Here is a 17,869-nt window from a genome sequence, read left to right on the forward strand (position 1 = left end):
GTTATCACGATCAAAATTCGTGTCTTATCATCTTCAGATCGACAATTTCAATGGATTTAAAGGAGACAAAATGGCGCAAGTGGGGCCTCTTAAAACAATACCACTAATGCGTAGGGTGTCGTCGAGCGGGATATTGCTACAGAAGCAGTTTTTATTCTCTCCACGGTGAACAATAAACGTATTACTCAACACACTTCAAGTTTAAAGAGGTTCTTTTGTGCTAGTGCTTTGTATAGTGGTCTGAATTTGGTGATGTGCAAATTCTGTTGATTTACTCGTTTTGCAAAGGACAGTCATGATGTTTACTAAGAAGAATAAGCTATGTAATTTAACATAAATCGTTTATGTATACTTTAGAACCGTTAAAGGATCAGTTGTAAAATATCTAAACCCGTTTTACTCATCCTCGTATTAAATGACTCTTATTCACCAAGAAAAAACTTTTAAGGATATTGCATATTGGGATCAATATCAGAAAGTACACAGAATTATTTGTATTTTGTGTAAATACAAATAAATTATGATTAATTTCAAATAAATTATGATACTTTTATGAGTGCCAGAGATGATATTAATCTGGAAACTCACTTTTTGTTATCATCATGTTATCTCTGAATCACTCTTCAGATCGTTCAACCAAATGTTATCACCATGTATTATTTTTTTTTAAACTTAGATGCAATTTATATATACGTGTATTCCTCGCACTAGGGAAAAACGACTGCATCTAGAGTGACCAAGATCTTAATACTCGTAGGCTTCCACCCAAACATGGGCACCTCGAAATTTTGAAGTTCGAATTTTTTTTATTTCATATTTTGTACAATTTAATTAATTTTTGATAAACAAACTCAGCAATTTGAAAGCGATAAATGGCAACAGTGTTGAAAATTAAACAATTTTATCTCCAGCTCCGTAGACTGTTGCCATTCGGAAAAATTAAAGTTTATTTCTTTATTATACGTCTTTCAATTTTAATCAACCAAGTCGCCTTTTTGAAAGCAATGTGTTGCTAACTCCAGAAATGAAATATTTTAATTTTTTACGTCCCAACGTGTTGCCATTCAGTGGAGAATAAGATATTTAATTTCCAGATTAAATCTGGAAGGTCATTGAGTAAAAAACTAAACAATTTAAAACCAATAAACACAGTTTTTAAAAATATTTTTTTCCACCTTTTTAATGTGATCGGTTTGCATATTTCGTAAGAGCACATCTGTATCGCCGTCGAGTGGCTTCTAGAATGGACCAACGGACTTCCAGTAATGTTTCTGTCATTTCACATGACTTTTGCCGCGCTTTAAGTAAGAAGGTTGAAAATGTTTTGCCACAGGTCTTAGTAAATGCATAATATTCGAGACTAATTGCAGGTTGAGTCATTTTCTTGATATCAAGAGAGATAATATGCCACGATCATTAATCCGAATATCAGTGGGTGATAAGTTTTGCGGAAGTTTATGTTTTAAATGTTGATGATTAAGTAAACTTATAAAATGAAAGTACAATGAGATTTTCTACTAAAATTATAGCAGAATTTATACGCCATACATCGACTGCGAAACAAATGAAAAAAAAGACAGAAAAACATTAAAAAACAAAAAAACTGAAAGTTTTCAGATTTTATATTACGCCCAAAGGAGCTTTTTTTTTTAAAGTTTCGTGTGTTGCCTTTATTTATTAAAAAATATATTCTTCGCACTTACACCATAAAATTCAATTCAACAGCAATATCACAAAATAATTTTAAAAGAGCATATCTTTAGAATTTCCTATACACAGTCTCGCGCGCTGAAGATAAAAATGTTTTTTTTTTTCCGTACAGTGTTGCCATTGCTCGCTTTGAAATCGTTGTTTCTTAATCAAAAGCTCATAAATGCCTTACAAAATCTGAAACAAATGATAAAACAAACTCCAAATCCAAATTTGGGATTCGGGATTCCCATATTCGGGTGATAACGTAAGTTGTTCAAAATCTGATGGCTCCAGGTACCGCTGTTTTATCACAATGCGAGAAACATACTTATATTTTTGCATATTCTTTATTATTTAATTTCTTTAAATAATATAACACAAGGCGACAATATTTGGTGACAACAATTTGAAAAAAGATACATCGTTTTTAGTGGTTCAACTCAAAATGCCAAAACGTAATTAATAGCCCTTCTGACCTTGTAAGGATTATCTTTAATTTACCTAATAGTTAAATTTTGAGTTAAAGTTACTTTCCTATCCTTTCTTAATTTCAAGCTTACAACTTCCGGCCAGAACGTATTTTTAAAATCGCGGTTTAATGCAAATGTGGAGAAGTATTTAACTCCGCAAAACTTATCACTAGAACCAGTGATTCTGACTGACCTTTTTAGGCTACTCTCTCTTAAGCTATTCTTTACGCTCAGCTGTACTTTAGGCCGTTGATAACTTCGCCGTTATTGAGCGTTAAGGGGCTGACTCTGTTAGAATTTTGATAGCATTTTGATAGCTTCGGCTATATCATTTTAGCTATATTAGTTATGTTTAATTTCTTAGTTCCTGAGTTCAAGCCCGAGTGAAGGCTTTATTGTAACACTCCAAGAAGGAGTTCTTTCAAATTAATTTGGGAGGGGAAGTCTGAAATATTTCAGATTTTAAATTACGTACAAAGGGGCGTATTTAATGTTTTGTGTGTGACCTTTATTTAATAAATATCATGTTCTTTGCACTTAATCCATAAAATTTAGTTCAATAGCAATGTCGCAAAATAATTTTAAAATCAGCATATCTTTAGAATTTCGACGCGTTGGAGATAGAAGGTTTTTTCCCGCCTCCGTAGAGTGTTGCTATTGCTCGCTTTTAAATCGTTGAGATTATTACTCGAAAATTCGTTAAAGTTTTACAAAATATGAAATCTATAATAAAACAAATTCCAAATTTGGGATTTTAGATGCCCATATTCGCAGTAGGATTACGTCATTCAAAATTGGACGGCGGCTCTAGATAGCGTTGTTTCATCACAATGCGAGAAATATACATACATTTATGCAGATTTTTCATTATTTCATTTCTTCAAATATAATGCAGGACTTTGTGGCAACAGTTTGAAAAGTGAACTGACATTTATAGGAGTCCTATGCAAAATGCCAAAACGAAAGTAATAGTCATTCTGGACTGAAATACCTTTGGACTAATAATAAAAGGTATTTAACCCTTCCCAAGTTTTATTTTCTGCCTTATTCCCTTACCAGTTCTTAAGATACTTTAACTGTAACTTAGAAGTACATAGGTTATAATCTTACAGGCTAATAAAACGTAAACAACAACTTATGCTCATATGCACAGTTTCAAAGATTCAGCGTCACAAAAGCAATAGATCCGTTTTCAAAACTCCTCCCACAGTGGCGATACTAATGTGCATTTGTGAATTACGTCTTTAAATCATGAGATATCTAATCATAAATATTAAGTATTACGAAAGATCACCAGCTGTGCTGATTAAAATCACTATATACCTTTAATCTTTTTTATGATGATTGTTTTAGGAGTCTGACCACTCAAGGAGATAGTTTTTAAAGAAGTAATCCAAAGAATACACACAAAAATTTAATAATAAATAGCAAAAAACGTTTTGTAGGTCATCTTAGTAAGAAAACTTAAAATTGATATAATAATCTAAAAACAAATTTAGAAAAAATAGAAAAATGCATATTCACACTTATCACTGCATCGAGAATTCCAATCATATGCTGTTATGCCGCTTTAAAAATTTTGCGATGTTGCTGTAGAATTTTATGTGGCGTAAGTGCGAAGAAAGCGATGCTTAGTAATAAAAATAAAAAAGGCAAAAAAACTTTGTATTAGCAGACTGGTCGCCTGCGAACTCAGCGAGAGTATAAAAATCCTTAATAAATCGTCTACTGTGACCTTCAAATCTGAATCTATTCACTTTTTTTTTAGCAAAATTCAAGTAATGATTATATTGATTACAAATCTAAACGCTCAAAATGTTTAATCTTTTATGTCTCGAAGAGAATAAAAAATAAACGTTTTCCTTCAGAAATATAAAGTATTTTAGATTTGCATTGCTTCACTTTTCCTACATATGATTCCTACAAATCTAAACGCTCAAAATGTTTAATCTTTTATGTCTCGAAGAGAATAAAAAATAAACGTTTTCCTTCAGAAATAAAGTATTTTAGATTTGCATTGCTTCACTTTTCCTAAATATGTGTGGATAGTTTTTCAAACGTTTGAACAAAATAAACGAAAGAATTTACCCATATGAGAAATTTTTCGTAACTACTTTTTAATAACAACGATTTAGATAAAAAGAATTAATTAGAATTTACGATTCTTGTTTAATAAAAACTTCAAATATATTCGTTTCATTGTGTTATGATGCATTTTGAAACTTCTGGGCAGAAGAAAAAGTGGAAAAATAGCTGCAGACCAACAATGATAAACGATGAAGGAACTTTTTTGTTCTCCTTTTCTGATTGTGTAACGTAGAGGAAGCTCTGTTTGTTTGATTCATGTATAGCCAGTTCAATAAAATGAATAACACAAAATAAATATACCAAATTCAAAACCTAGCAAAAAAGCTAGTTGTATGAGGTATTCGCGATTTTGTGAAGGGGAGAGATGTCTCTACCAAGATATGTCCTTTGACAGCATTCGTGATGTTTTTTTTTTTTTTTTTTTTTTTTTTTTTTACCCTATTTAATTCTTCAAATAATTTGCAAATGCACTTAATTTTATGAAATGACGTTTCGCTCGCATTCCAGTATATATTCCTTGAGATTAAAATTTTTCATTTCTTCATTGCTATCATTCTGGAAGTCATATATTCAAAGCTGTTTCATATTGGTTTCACCAAAATGTCATTAAAGTGTTTATAGTACGCGATCGGTAAACCCCGAACCTTTATTTCTTTTTTATCTGAAAGGCAAAAGAGAAAATTGTTACGGAATCAATTATGAGATACTGAGGTCTAATTTTAAGACCATAGATAAATTACTCAGGCACATCCATTCGCAAATTCTGATCTGTGATATCACAATGTGTAAATCATGGATCATATAATATCGAAGATTCTCCTTGATTCTGCCAAGTTTGTCGAAATATTTCGATTTTTTTTGTAATCTTTAGTTTAGAATGATTTACCAGAATTTACTAAGTGGCAAGCTGCTCGTACCTGCAAGCTGTCAAATAAATTGACTAGTAGCATAAAGTTTATACTTCACACAGTCCTTTCTGGACAGTTGAATCGTTCTTAAAATTTTCGATGAAGAATAGATTAAAGAGTCTAGATTCTATCGTAAGCACTTCATAGGACTTGACGCAAAATGTAACTCGGGCAATAGTTCTTGTATCAGCAGGATGTAGGATACCAAATCAGACATTCCATAGTCACCTTTAACAAGGGCCTTGTTAAAGGTGACTATGGAATGTCTAACATATTATAGGGCCTTATTAAAGGAACGTATACAAGTCACCTTTAGTATACAGGCTTCCATATAATTTATATGGCAATGTTGTGTGTCTCTTTGCACGACACTGCGTCTCGAGTGGTGGGTTGAAGAATACTATCTTAGGGCATACTTGCGAATAAAGTAATCTTCACTGACGAGTCGAGAAGATGCTCGAATTCTCATCTGGAGGAAACATGACAAAGGAAATTACATTATAGAGACATTAGGTATTTTTGGAAGCAAGCAAGATGAAAAATTAGCAACGCCATCGCCGTGAATCGAACCACGGACCTCTGGAATACCGGCCCAGCGCGCAGAACCACTACACCACGAAGGCACGCTAGAAAGGTGGGAGAAATACCTTATATACTTCCCATTTTAAAAAACGACTCAGTTTTTAGGAAAACCAATTGCCAAATCCTGAGTGGGGAGAAATCTTCATCCACAACCCTTTTAGTTCGGGCGCCACTATAGAGACATTAGGTATTTTTGGAAGCAGACAAGATGAAAAATTACCAACGCCTTTGCCGGGAATCGAACCTTGGACCTATGGAATACCGGCCCAGCGTGCAGAGCCACTACACCACGAAAGCACGCTAAGAAGGTGGGAGAAATACCTTATAACCTGGTGAAAATAATGATCTCATTAACATATGATTATTCCATAATTCCATCTTCAGTGCCATGAGTGGCTAGTGACTAAGCTCGGGTCAGTAGGAACTGCGTGCTAGGATTCAGAGGTGCTCAAGGGTGGTAATTAAATTTTGGAAATGCTGAATTTACATATTTATTTCGACTTATTAAATACTTGAGAATAGCTAGAAACATTTCAAATGATCTAACAAGGAATTAAGTTCTTATTTAATGTAGTTATTCGCAAATGTAAATAACTATGCTACGCTTACTGCGCAGAAAGTATATTCCTCTGATGCATAGCTTTTAAATTTTACTAAGGTATAAACTTCCAGGTTATCGGATCTTTTTCCCAAAAAATATTAATTCAGTTTTTCACATATATAAATAATTGAAGTATAAGCGCAAAAACAACCGGCAGGAATTTAAATCATTTAATTCATTCTTAAAATACAATCTGAATCATTAGATATATAGTTCTTTTTCTTGTTGCTGCTATGCAAGATGCAATGGTAGATATTCGTAATGTCTTTCGATAACAATTTAGAAATAACTTTCACTCAATACGGTTACTGTTGAATTCGTCTTTTCTGCTATCGTACATTATCATACATTTACATTTACACATACGATAGCAGAAATGTACATTATCGTACATTTCTGCTATCGTATATCGTATGTAGATACATTTTATTTTTCATGCAGCAGAAAACACACGCACATACACGCACAGAAAAACTGGAAGGCACACTGGAAGAACGGAGAAAATACCTTATAAGTATAATGGAATTATTTTCCTTTTATTCATTGCTTTGATAATCAGATAATTTACTCATTTTGAAACTGCTTAAAATTGTCATCTACATAATGTAATATAATGGCTGTTAAAACAAATGTCAAACGTAGCACAACCCTTTCAAAATAAAACTCCTCCTTGTTAAAACGGCAGTCGTATTTAACAAATCAAAAGCTCGCAAGGAAATTATTGAGCTGCGGTTGTGCAGTGCTGCTCATTTATTCAATCTTAAGGATAAAAAACTGAATTCGTAAAAAATATGTAGGTTGCATATATATCTATAAATAGACCTTTTCGTGTATGGCTTTTAGCAACATGGGCATTTGTATGTAACAAAAGAAAATGCGTCTGAATTCCCCAACATTGGTTCAAAGGAAATTTTTAACTACAGAGCTGTCTGTCACCTGTCCCCAAACAGGGCACGTTCGCCAAGAAGGGATTTACACATTGCGCGCTTTAAAAGCAAGTATAAATAATCCAAAAGCAGAGCCCAACAAGAATTTCGGTGAAAATTCTCAAATTTTATTCTTCCCGTATAGAAGCGCTAGCTGCTTTCAATAATTCAAGACTGAAAATCTACTGATTCATGTTCTTAGCACGTATCAGATGGTGGCTCAAAATTTACTCTCCGCAGTGGAATCTCTTGCATTTGTATTTGGTACTGTGTTACATTTACATAGAAACCTTTGCTGTAGTGTAAAAGGAGACACCGTATCCTTATGTTCCCCAATCTAAACCACTGGGAAAATAAGGAAGAAAAAGGCCTTGTGTCGGCGGTGCGAGTGAAGCTGTTTGATCAGATGTATGCGGAAGTTTACCGAGTAGGTCACTTACTTCGGAGCTGGAGGAGATGGGGTGTTTGAACGGTCCCCAAAGGGAGAAGCAAATGTTGACATTCCACTCGCCAGAGCAGGGATACAATCCGGTCACGTGATCGCGGAATCGTAATTCTTCTCTCGCGCATCGGAAAGTGATATTGATAGCAGTCATTCCATATTGGGAAAACATCTGGAGCACAGAAGTAGCTCATGGGAGTAAGATTCAAGATAGAATTTAAGTGACATCCTAAGTTTAGCTTATTTGTTCAGATACGTACTTAAAGCATTGTTGTTTCAGCATTACGAATATTCACTTTGCTTTCTCAGTAATGAATATTTAAAATTATTTTGAGCCAGTGGTAAGCAATCTGAGATATTGTGAATCCTCCTAACTGAAACCAAATCAACTTTTGATGCTTTTGAAATATCTTGATCTTTTCGAAAATGTAAGAACTACTTTCTTCAATAGAGTATTTTAATGAAACCAACATGCTTTCTTTAAAATTAAGAAATACTCACCCTTATATTGGCTTGAGTCTTAAAGAATTTTTAATAAAAATGTTTCAGATTTTAACGATCGACCAAAGGGGTTTGTTAAACGCTCTTGTTGAGCTCGCAGTCTACTTAGCCAGCTGCTGCACTCACTCCTGCTAACCCATTTGTTTTGTCTTTTTAGCTTCATTATTTTCTTCACATTTAGGCCATATACAATTCAACAGCAAAATTACAAAAGTTTTATTTCATTTTACAAAATTTAGAAATCCCGATGCCGAGTTAAGTGTTGGAATATATTTTTATATTTTTTTCACTCGTTTCTCAGTTCATCATATCATTATTCTGTTTTCTTAATAAGATAACTAGGAAAAATATTTTCTGTCTCTGTATTATGACACAAAAAACGGTGTTAGCTTTATTTATTAAATATAAACATTTTTGCACTTGCGGCACATAAAATTCAGTTCAACAGCAAAATCATCAGATATTTAAAAACAGCATATCTTTAGAATTTCTTTAGACAGTCAAGTGCGCTGGCGCTAAAATATTTTACCCGTAAAGTTGTTGCCACAGTTCACTTTCAAATCGTTAAATTTGTTAATCAAAAATTCGCCAAAGTTTTACAAAATAAGTAATAAAATAATTTCGAAAAGCAAAAATCAGGCTTCCAAATATACATGTTCGGGTAGAGGACTACGTAATTCAGAATATGTTGCGAAAACGAACAAATTATGATTTACAATTTATCTCCAAGTCTGTTTAAAGATGATGGGAAATAAATAGGTAATAAAGGTAGTAGTAGTAGTAACGGAAAACGTGGGCACCATGCTAATAAAAGGAATAAGATGATAGATGTCAAATTTTCATTGCCATTAGATACTGATATATAACCAAAATGAATCTATTCTGGTGTGCGCTTGTTATTAACAGAACATATTCTATTAACTTTGTAGCTGACTTTCATAAAGCCAGTTACAAACTTTGTAACTACAAACTTTGTTAACTGTTTATGAAAGCCAGCTAGGTCTTTAAGAAAGGTTTAATCAATAATATCTACAGCAGTTTTGCACATACAAATACAGAACAATAAACAGTTTACTTGCTGGAATTTTTGTTCGACGGGGACTATATAAAATGTTAGGTCTTTAATATTCACCCTCACCAGAGCCAGTGCGAGGCATTTTTGCCGCCCATTGCAATCTCTGTGTGTCTTATATTTTGTTGTATTGCCACTCCCTAAATTCAAAGCAGTTCGACATCTCTAAATTCTGCAGCCTAGCTAGTGTCTCTTTAAATTATAAAAATGTTATTATTCCTAAATTTTGCTGTTCTTAATTTCTTTAAATTCTAAAAACTTTGCCGCCCTTTAATTGTGCTACCTGGTGTTACCGTCTCTGTAACCGTCCCTCACTCTTACACACCCCAAGCTGTCTTCATAAAATGATGTTATTTATTTTAAAGTAACTGTATGTCGAAGCATAAGTCTAATATCAATATATAAAGAATTATAGCTTCAAACCACCTTTTCCAGACGCCTTGCATAAAAAAAAAATAATAATATTGAAGATTGGGTTATTCTGCGTACAATGTTATCTCACATAGACAAAGAAGTTTCAGAGTCAGGAGAGATGAAAACAAAATGTTTAGCCAAACATTCAAGTATTCAATCTTAAAGAAATTTTCTCTCTTGAAATAATGCTAAATAAATGTTCTCATGGCATTGTTATAAGAAATCCATTTTAGCGAAAGCTTTACTAGGGTAATGAAATCTGAATCTTATATCTATTTAAATATAAATTTTCTAAATTTTATTTATTTCTTTCTTTAAAAATTAAAAGCAAACTTTTTTTCTGACTTGGCGTAACCGTAACACAAATCTAAAATCTTATTTAAATTCACTACATTTAAAGCTGCTTACTATTGACTTTAAGCACCATATAATATGCAAGACATGTAAACATTTATAATTTTGCATGAGAAACCCTGCTTGTCATATCTTACACCTTTAATATTAATTTTACATGCACAAGTTTAATTTCAATTTTTGAGTCACTTAATGCATTATAGCTAAACAATTAATGCATTAAGGTATGAAATTTCAATTAATACGGATTAAAATTTTATAAATAAATACAGCATGAAATAATACTGCATGAAATTTCAATAAATACGGAATTAAATTTGATAACACGCAGTATTTCTTCCACAGTGAGATAATGATATAATTCTCAAACTTGCCAACAGATGGCAGTACTACACCACACTGAAAGCAATCTGTAGTAGAACACGTCTTGTTATTCCAATGCATTAAATTTATTAATACTAATTAAATCATTCTTAACAAGATACTCGGCGATATTAAAATTATAGCTGTCATATGGAATAAACCATACCCTAATTATTTATTTATTAAGATTTCTCAGCATAAATGTCCAAAATAATTATTCATTAGTTTGTTTTCTCACATTGCCGATTTTGAAGTTCGTCTAGGGAATATGTCTCTGCGGCAAAATCAGATGAGTTAACTTTTTATTTAAACAAATTCCTTTCGAAGGAATTAGTGATTGTTAGAAAATTATCCGCATTAGCATGTTTTTGCCAGTTTTGATTTCCTTTAAGGATGAGTATTAAAATGAATAAACTTGAGTTCTGCATGTAATATTTAGCTTGTTTATGTTCTGAACTACTAATTACGTTAAACATATTTTGTAATAAACTATTGTTCAACTTTCCTAGTAGTTTTTAGTGTAACTACTGATTGTAAAAACTGCTGATACAGTTCCTCAGAGAGTCAGTATAATTTTGTTTAGCTTTTATAAAGCTCTTAAATTCATTAATTTTTAAATAATATACAATCAACTGCGAAACTTGAATTCTGCATTGTAATCAGTCTTTTTATTACCTAATTTAGGAGCTATTTTATATATATTATCAACGATAGGTTTCGAATTTAGAGAATTTTCGCTTACACACAGCAGATCATTTTGCAAAATAGATACTATTTTCACTGAAAATATGATTTCTGTAATTACATATTATTATCAGGACTATTGCAAAAATTCATTATACAAGTAGAAGCAGTAAAGGTACGTACTAATTTATTTATTTACGGAATACATTTTGGTAATTTTAGTAAGTTATCGTTTTAGTCAATCTTATGCATTTTGAGATGATGAACAAAATGGGAAATCAGAATTTCACTATCGGACTTCATTATTTGGAACGGAACTTTGCAATGATTCTAATAGGCTATGTAGCTAAAATTAATGTTTGTTGCATCTCTCAACTCCAACGTATTTTGTTTCCAATTATTCGATAATTCTGAGCTCTTTAAATTTTCTAGACACCATAATCCTGAAATATACAAACTATTGCCAAGTTCATCTAAATGCAGATTGAAAATAATAATGCATCATGCGTAAATGTGTATCTGTCAAAGTTATCTACGAGTATTTATACTCTACACATTGTATGAGGTATGAAACATAGCTAAGCAGTTACAACTTACGCAAGAATACTGATGATATCTCAAAATGATACCTCTACTACAGTTGAACTACAGTATGGATACCCAAAATATTGTTGCTCTTGCGTTGGATACCTGGAATTAAGAAAACTTTACATCAAACATTTCTAGCCGCAGAGGAAACTTTATCTATGATAAATATTAAAAATGCAATTTCTGAGTTTTAGCCAGGAAGACTATCTACCACTTTCTTAAAATAAACTGGATTTAGTTTTTAAAAAATGTTTAGGCAATGGATAGAAAATTTCCATTTTCTAAAAGCAAAGCTGCGAAGAATAAGCCAAAATTTATGGAGTGTCTTCAGTGATCAATGAAATTAACAATTTACTCATTTCGTGAAGATCCACTAACTGAAGATGAACATGAATTATAGAGTTTCCTTAAAAACATGGTAAGAACTTCTTAAGCAACCAAAATGCAGAAAATATACAGAAATAAGTGAAACGTTTGTTGGGTTTTACTTATTTTTACTATAGTTATTTGAATTTTCTAGACTTTTATATCTTCTCTTATTGCCCTCGCGTTTCCTCGCCAGGATATAAATTATCCTATGGTGAACAAGTGTATTTAAACTGATGTAGCGAAAGGTTTACTCAGAGCGTGGTTTCGCTGCTGTGAGCGCACGTTGCTATTTCTTCCAGCTGTTAACCTAGAATACCGGGCTCGCATTCTTGCCGCCGAGTTATTATCCTGCCGGTGTAGGTTCTGAGTCAACCTGTTTGATTAAATTGAGTTGTGTAATCTTGTACTACACCTACCTTTAAATTTGGTATTACTTGTCTTTCAAGTTATCATCGCAAGTGGTCGGTGTCTGTAAACACGTAAATCCGTGCTGTCTGTAAACTATAAAAGGGTCTTTACACTCTTCCCTTCATTGTGTTCATCTTCAAGCCTTCGTGAGAAGTCGCAAGAATTAACACTTAAGTAGATTTAGTTACAGTTTATAATATCGAAGAGAACTAGATCCTACGAGTTCTGAAGAAGATGTAAGCACTAGATTGAAATTTTGTTTTAACTTTTGTTTCCCCATTCTGACCAATATTTTTCCAAAGATTTCTAAAAGGTGAGCAAGAAGAATGTTTTCCTCAGAATAAATGTGCAATAAAACCACACTGTAAATGTAGTCAAAACCTGAAGCCAAATAACATTGGATACTAGAATAAACTATCGAAACACATCGAGTAGAATTACTTCCCAAAATAATATAATTATTGGTAATTAAATATGCATGCAAAATAATGAATAATGGTATTATAAAAAATTTTAAATTGGAATTTTGGAAACAATGTCTGGTAGTAAAATTTGGTTACAAAGTTTGTTATTAATGCAAAAAATACTGTTTTAATACTAATATACAAAAAATATTAATATACTAATATTAATGAAAAGAATATAAGTGTTTGAAAATCTAGATGGCAAGAGAGATGTGTGTTAAAATTTTATTGTTCACTTTTACTAAATGATCGCTCCTTCTTCATTAAACGTTTTGCAGAAGGAGCAGGAATACTGTGACAATAAAATGAAGTTTGTAATCACTAAAATTTTAAAAGTAAACTTCCTTAACAGCAGAGTATTAAATAAAATTATCCTTACTCCTTTCCTATCGCTACGTCAGTTACAGGTTAAAGGGCGTCTTGAATGGATGAAGGTAATGTTTGTGCGAAAATATAGTAGTTCTATTTTGAAATGAGAAATAATTCGCTTTATGTCAATTAAGGAAACTTGTAGTATTATCAACCAGAATGTCAGTGAAAGACATTGCGTTTGCATAGTGAATTGTGAAGGTACTGAAAGGTAGTAAAGAAGGTGACTTAAAGAATTAATTTGAACAGATAAGGTAAGGTTATAATTAAAAGAAAAAACTGTTCAAAAGATGTATGTTAGAATTAAAAGTAAGATGTTAAAATTTAAATAGATGTAACAGAGTAAAACTAAAGAATACTGGTAATTCCCATCTTGAAAACAGTAATTTGAGTACGATATTGAAAAAGTTGGTTTTAAGAATTTCTTTATGCATGTGATGCAAAACAATTGCTAGTTTATCATGAGTGCTGACATAGATGCAATTAGTGTAGGAAAACTAGTAAAATTTGTATAGTCAGTGTCTCTAAAACATGAAAAAATAATAGTGTGAGCAGTGTAAATTCATTTGAAGTACTGAAATATGACATACACTAAATATCAGAAGATGTAAGAAATATTTTGGTATGTGTGGATGAAACACTGAACGTGGTTGTAAAATTAGAAATGAAAATTATCAACACACTTAAAGGTAATCGGGATTTAAAACTGAACATGATGTTAGACACTTTGAAGACCATAAAACTATATGAGAAAGGAATACATTTAGATATAAATGGTATTAAACTGTAAAGTTGTGAATGGAAATTTCTGAGTAAAACCTGTAGATAATCTATTATGATCGGAGAATAAAACAAGTATTTTAAAAAATGTAAGGAAATGCTTGAATATGGAGTAAATGAAAACAATCCATATCGTTAAAATGAATAAAAAGGCACTAAAATGTTGGAATTACGAGTGATGAGACAGTACGAGTGATGAGACAGAAATAAAAACGTTATAATAAATAAGTTAAACTAGAATTAAGAAATATAAACACAGAAGGGAAATCATGAACGTAAGAGAAGCAATTAACAGTTATAGACTTAAGTTTTTTTAAAAAAATATTCGGTAATGTAAGGAAGATATTGTTGAACATGTGAAAGAAATTAGAAATTCTGTACAATATTTAGTAAAAGAACTAAGATCACGAAAAATAAACGTTTCTTTTTAAATAGAATTTCAAACCAGTAAGTTAAAGTGTGTATAGAATACTAGAATGTTTTAAAAAAGTAAATGAAGTTAAAATTCAGAATCTATTGAACAATATAACGTTAAAAAAAAGTGTGAAATTGCATCTAAAATTAAGTAATGTAACAAATAAACAGCATGTGCGGGAACGTTTGTGAAATATAACATATAAGTAAAAAATCAGGGTATGTTGAAATTTATGAAAGGTAGGATAAAAAAATAGTATGAGGTAATTAAATAAAATATTACAAATTAGAAACGTATTAAAAAATATAACAGTAAATGAATATGTTATTATGAACAGAAAACCTGAGAAATATGTTAAAGTTTCATGGAAAACTAGAAAGGATAAAAGTATCAGAATAAAATTGAGTAATAAAAACCAATTATCTTGTAGTTACATTTTCATAACATGATGAACTATCATTAAAGGAAAGTCTTTTTTATATTTGTTTCTTTTACATTGTTTTCAGAGTCGCGCATTGAATAATTTAACACCAGACTTAAAAATATACTTCTAAAACATATAATTCACTTTTTCGTCAAGAGAAGGCAGCATCTCCATTTCATCCAAAATTAAGATGCAGAAAATATTTCCTGTTGCCAATTTAAAAAACTAACTTTAAATGAAAAGCAGGAGGTCTACAACTCAACCAGCAGTCTACCAACAACTTAACTCCACTCGTGACCACGCCTCCTAGTGTGATGACGTTGCCTTTGGTCCCGCCCTCTGTGTGACGTCATTGGCCACGCCCCCAGCTCCTCAGCTCCTCCTGATGCAGAACTGCCATTTTCATGCTATTATTACTCTGAGCAATATAATCTCCCAGGGATTGGTTTAATCGGATAGTTAGATCTGATGGCAACTCCTTTTTAACTCGAACAACTTAGTTTTCATAGTATTAATTAACGTAATGAACCAAAGATAAATACATCTTGTTCTCAATATATTAAATTGCTCGAGGCAGGCGAGGAAAGAGAATGACAATCTTTTTAATTTTCTAAGAATTCTTCATCACTAGATAAATTCTCTTCGTTTATTAGCTTCTGGCAGAAAATATTCTTTAAAAAATTAATTTCACAAGATTTCTCTTGGCTGAGTTTGAAGCTATCTATGGACATAAAATTTAGGACCAACGTTCCGAAATCTAGTACCAAACTCAGTTTTGCATTATCCGAAAACACTGATTATGGGATATTAAAAACATAACGCTAATGACATAGCTTTGATAATGCTTCCCCGATCTACAGAACAACATGAATCCTAGCAGTTTTCAGTACTTTCGAAATCCGATCAAAAGTGGCCAAATTGGCAATTATAATCATTAAGACAGCCGTTCTAGTCTTTAGTCCGGTAGGTAATAGAAGAAATATGCTTTCATTATCTGAAACCTTGGGATAAAATATCCCGACACTTTCTCATCTCAAATACTCTTTCATCATAGCTGAGGACAGCATTAGTGGCTTCTGAATATTAGACATTTCACGATCCACCATAACAAACTGAAAACAATATTAACAGAACAACAGTTACATGGAGAACCTCCTTAACTCTCCTTTGAATTTGGTAAAACGAAAACTACTGAAAGCTCAGCTATAACCTATTCATTAAAATATACTTTTCATTAGAATGAATTATAAATTTATTGTGCTGTATTTTCCAGCATTTGCTCAAAGAAGTGTTTTATTTCAAACAATTAATCTTATTTTTATTTTTCAAGCATGCGTTGAAAGTTCTAACTAATATTTATAAAGCTCCTCTTTCTGCTTTGGGAAAAGGAAACTCTGTATAGTCTAATATAAAAGAGTTTCACTAATGATTTCGGTTTCCGCGCCGCTTCCCCCCCCTCCCATAAAGAAAGGTAAGACAACACTTTCTGATGTTAAGCATACCAGTGTAATCACACCTAATTCCATTACGAAGATTCTGATATTTTAGTTTAATATTACCATCTTTAAATATATAACATTTATAATTGTTGTATTTAATATTCTTTATTTGGCTTTCAGTAATTATCAAGTGAGTCATGATTTTAAAATGTTTACTACCGAGATACACATGCGTTCAAACTTTGTAAGTATATTTTAATTTTATAACAGTTGTTTTAATTTTGATAACCTTTCTTATCATTCCTTACAACTCACTACCAGAATGAGTTTCTAGAATCGCGTTGAATGCAAATAAGTAAGAAGTAGTATTTAAAGAAAGTTCAACTTCGAGAGAGAGCTCTAGGAATCCTGAGTAGCGCGTGTTTGCCTTCGGGCTCAGTCTCTTAAGCTGTTATGCTCGGCCGCATATTACATGCCTTTTTATATTCGCCGGGAAATTTAATTTAAGGGCCTAATTCCGTTAGGTTTGGGTTAGATTCGGCTAAATTTCTTAGCTACATATAGTTAATTTAGAAGTCAAACAACAAAAATCAGGGTTATATTTTCAAATTTTCACAGGACTAGTTTCGATGGTTTTACCGAACCGTCCTCCTCAGAACTTTCGAGTCGCTTTCGGGTCGTTTATTCTCCTATTAATAAAATTCCGAGTTCCATACTCAAAGACCCCATTGTGGATACGAATTCCTGTGGTATTTACAGGATTCCTTGCCAGTGTGGTTTAATTTACATTGGGCAAACTAAGAGAGCCTTAAAATTTCGCGTTAAGAAACATGGGGCATATGTTAGAAAAAAGGAAACACAGAAGTCTTCTGTTGCCCAACATTGTTAGTCCGAAAATCACATTTTCAATTTTTCTGCTGCCAAAATTAATCAAAACACATCTTCCATTGGTGAACTAGATTTTCTAGAGGCATTTCATATTCAAAAAAATCTTTATCCTTCCCTTTCTCCCGCATTGTGTGATAGTTGGTCAGCTTTCCAATATCTGCATGATGTCTCGTCATAGCATTCAAATAGAAAGAAATAAGATCGCTATTCAGCACTGAATTTAACGTAATTTAGTATTACATTTACATAGAAAGTTATTGTGTTTAAAGTTAGCTTATTTTACAGATGTTTATTTTTCTTTCTGGAATTCCTTCAAAATTCTTCAGGGTTTTCGTGTAACGTAAAATGAAGCATTGTTTTTTAGAATGCATAGCTAAAACTGAAGCATAGCTAAAACTGAAAGGCTTTTAAAGGTCTTTAATTCCACCGATATTTCCATTTTTATTTGAAAAAAGAAGAAATTACTTTAAAATGATAAAATTTGATGGGCATTTGCAGTAAATATAAAGGTAAAAATACGAGACAAGCTGAATAATGCAAGAAAACTAGCTAGTTAATAGTTTGCGATGTTAAAGGAAGGTTTTTCTTTTGACATGATTAGTTGTAAATTACTAATTTATCTAGTTCA

The sequence above is a fragment of the Stegodyphus dumicola genome, chromosome 2 (assembly GCF_044657685.1).
Source record: "Stegodyphus dumicola isolate Sdum_Otavi_A_Nest chromosome 2, ASM4465768v1".
In the NCBI taxonomy this organism is placed as follows: domain Eukaryota; kingdom Metazoa; phylum Arthropoda; class Arachnida; order Araneae; family Eresidae; genus Stegodyphus; species Stegodyphus dumicola.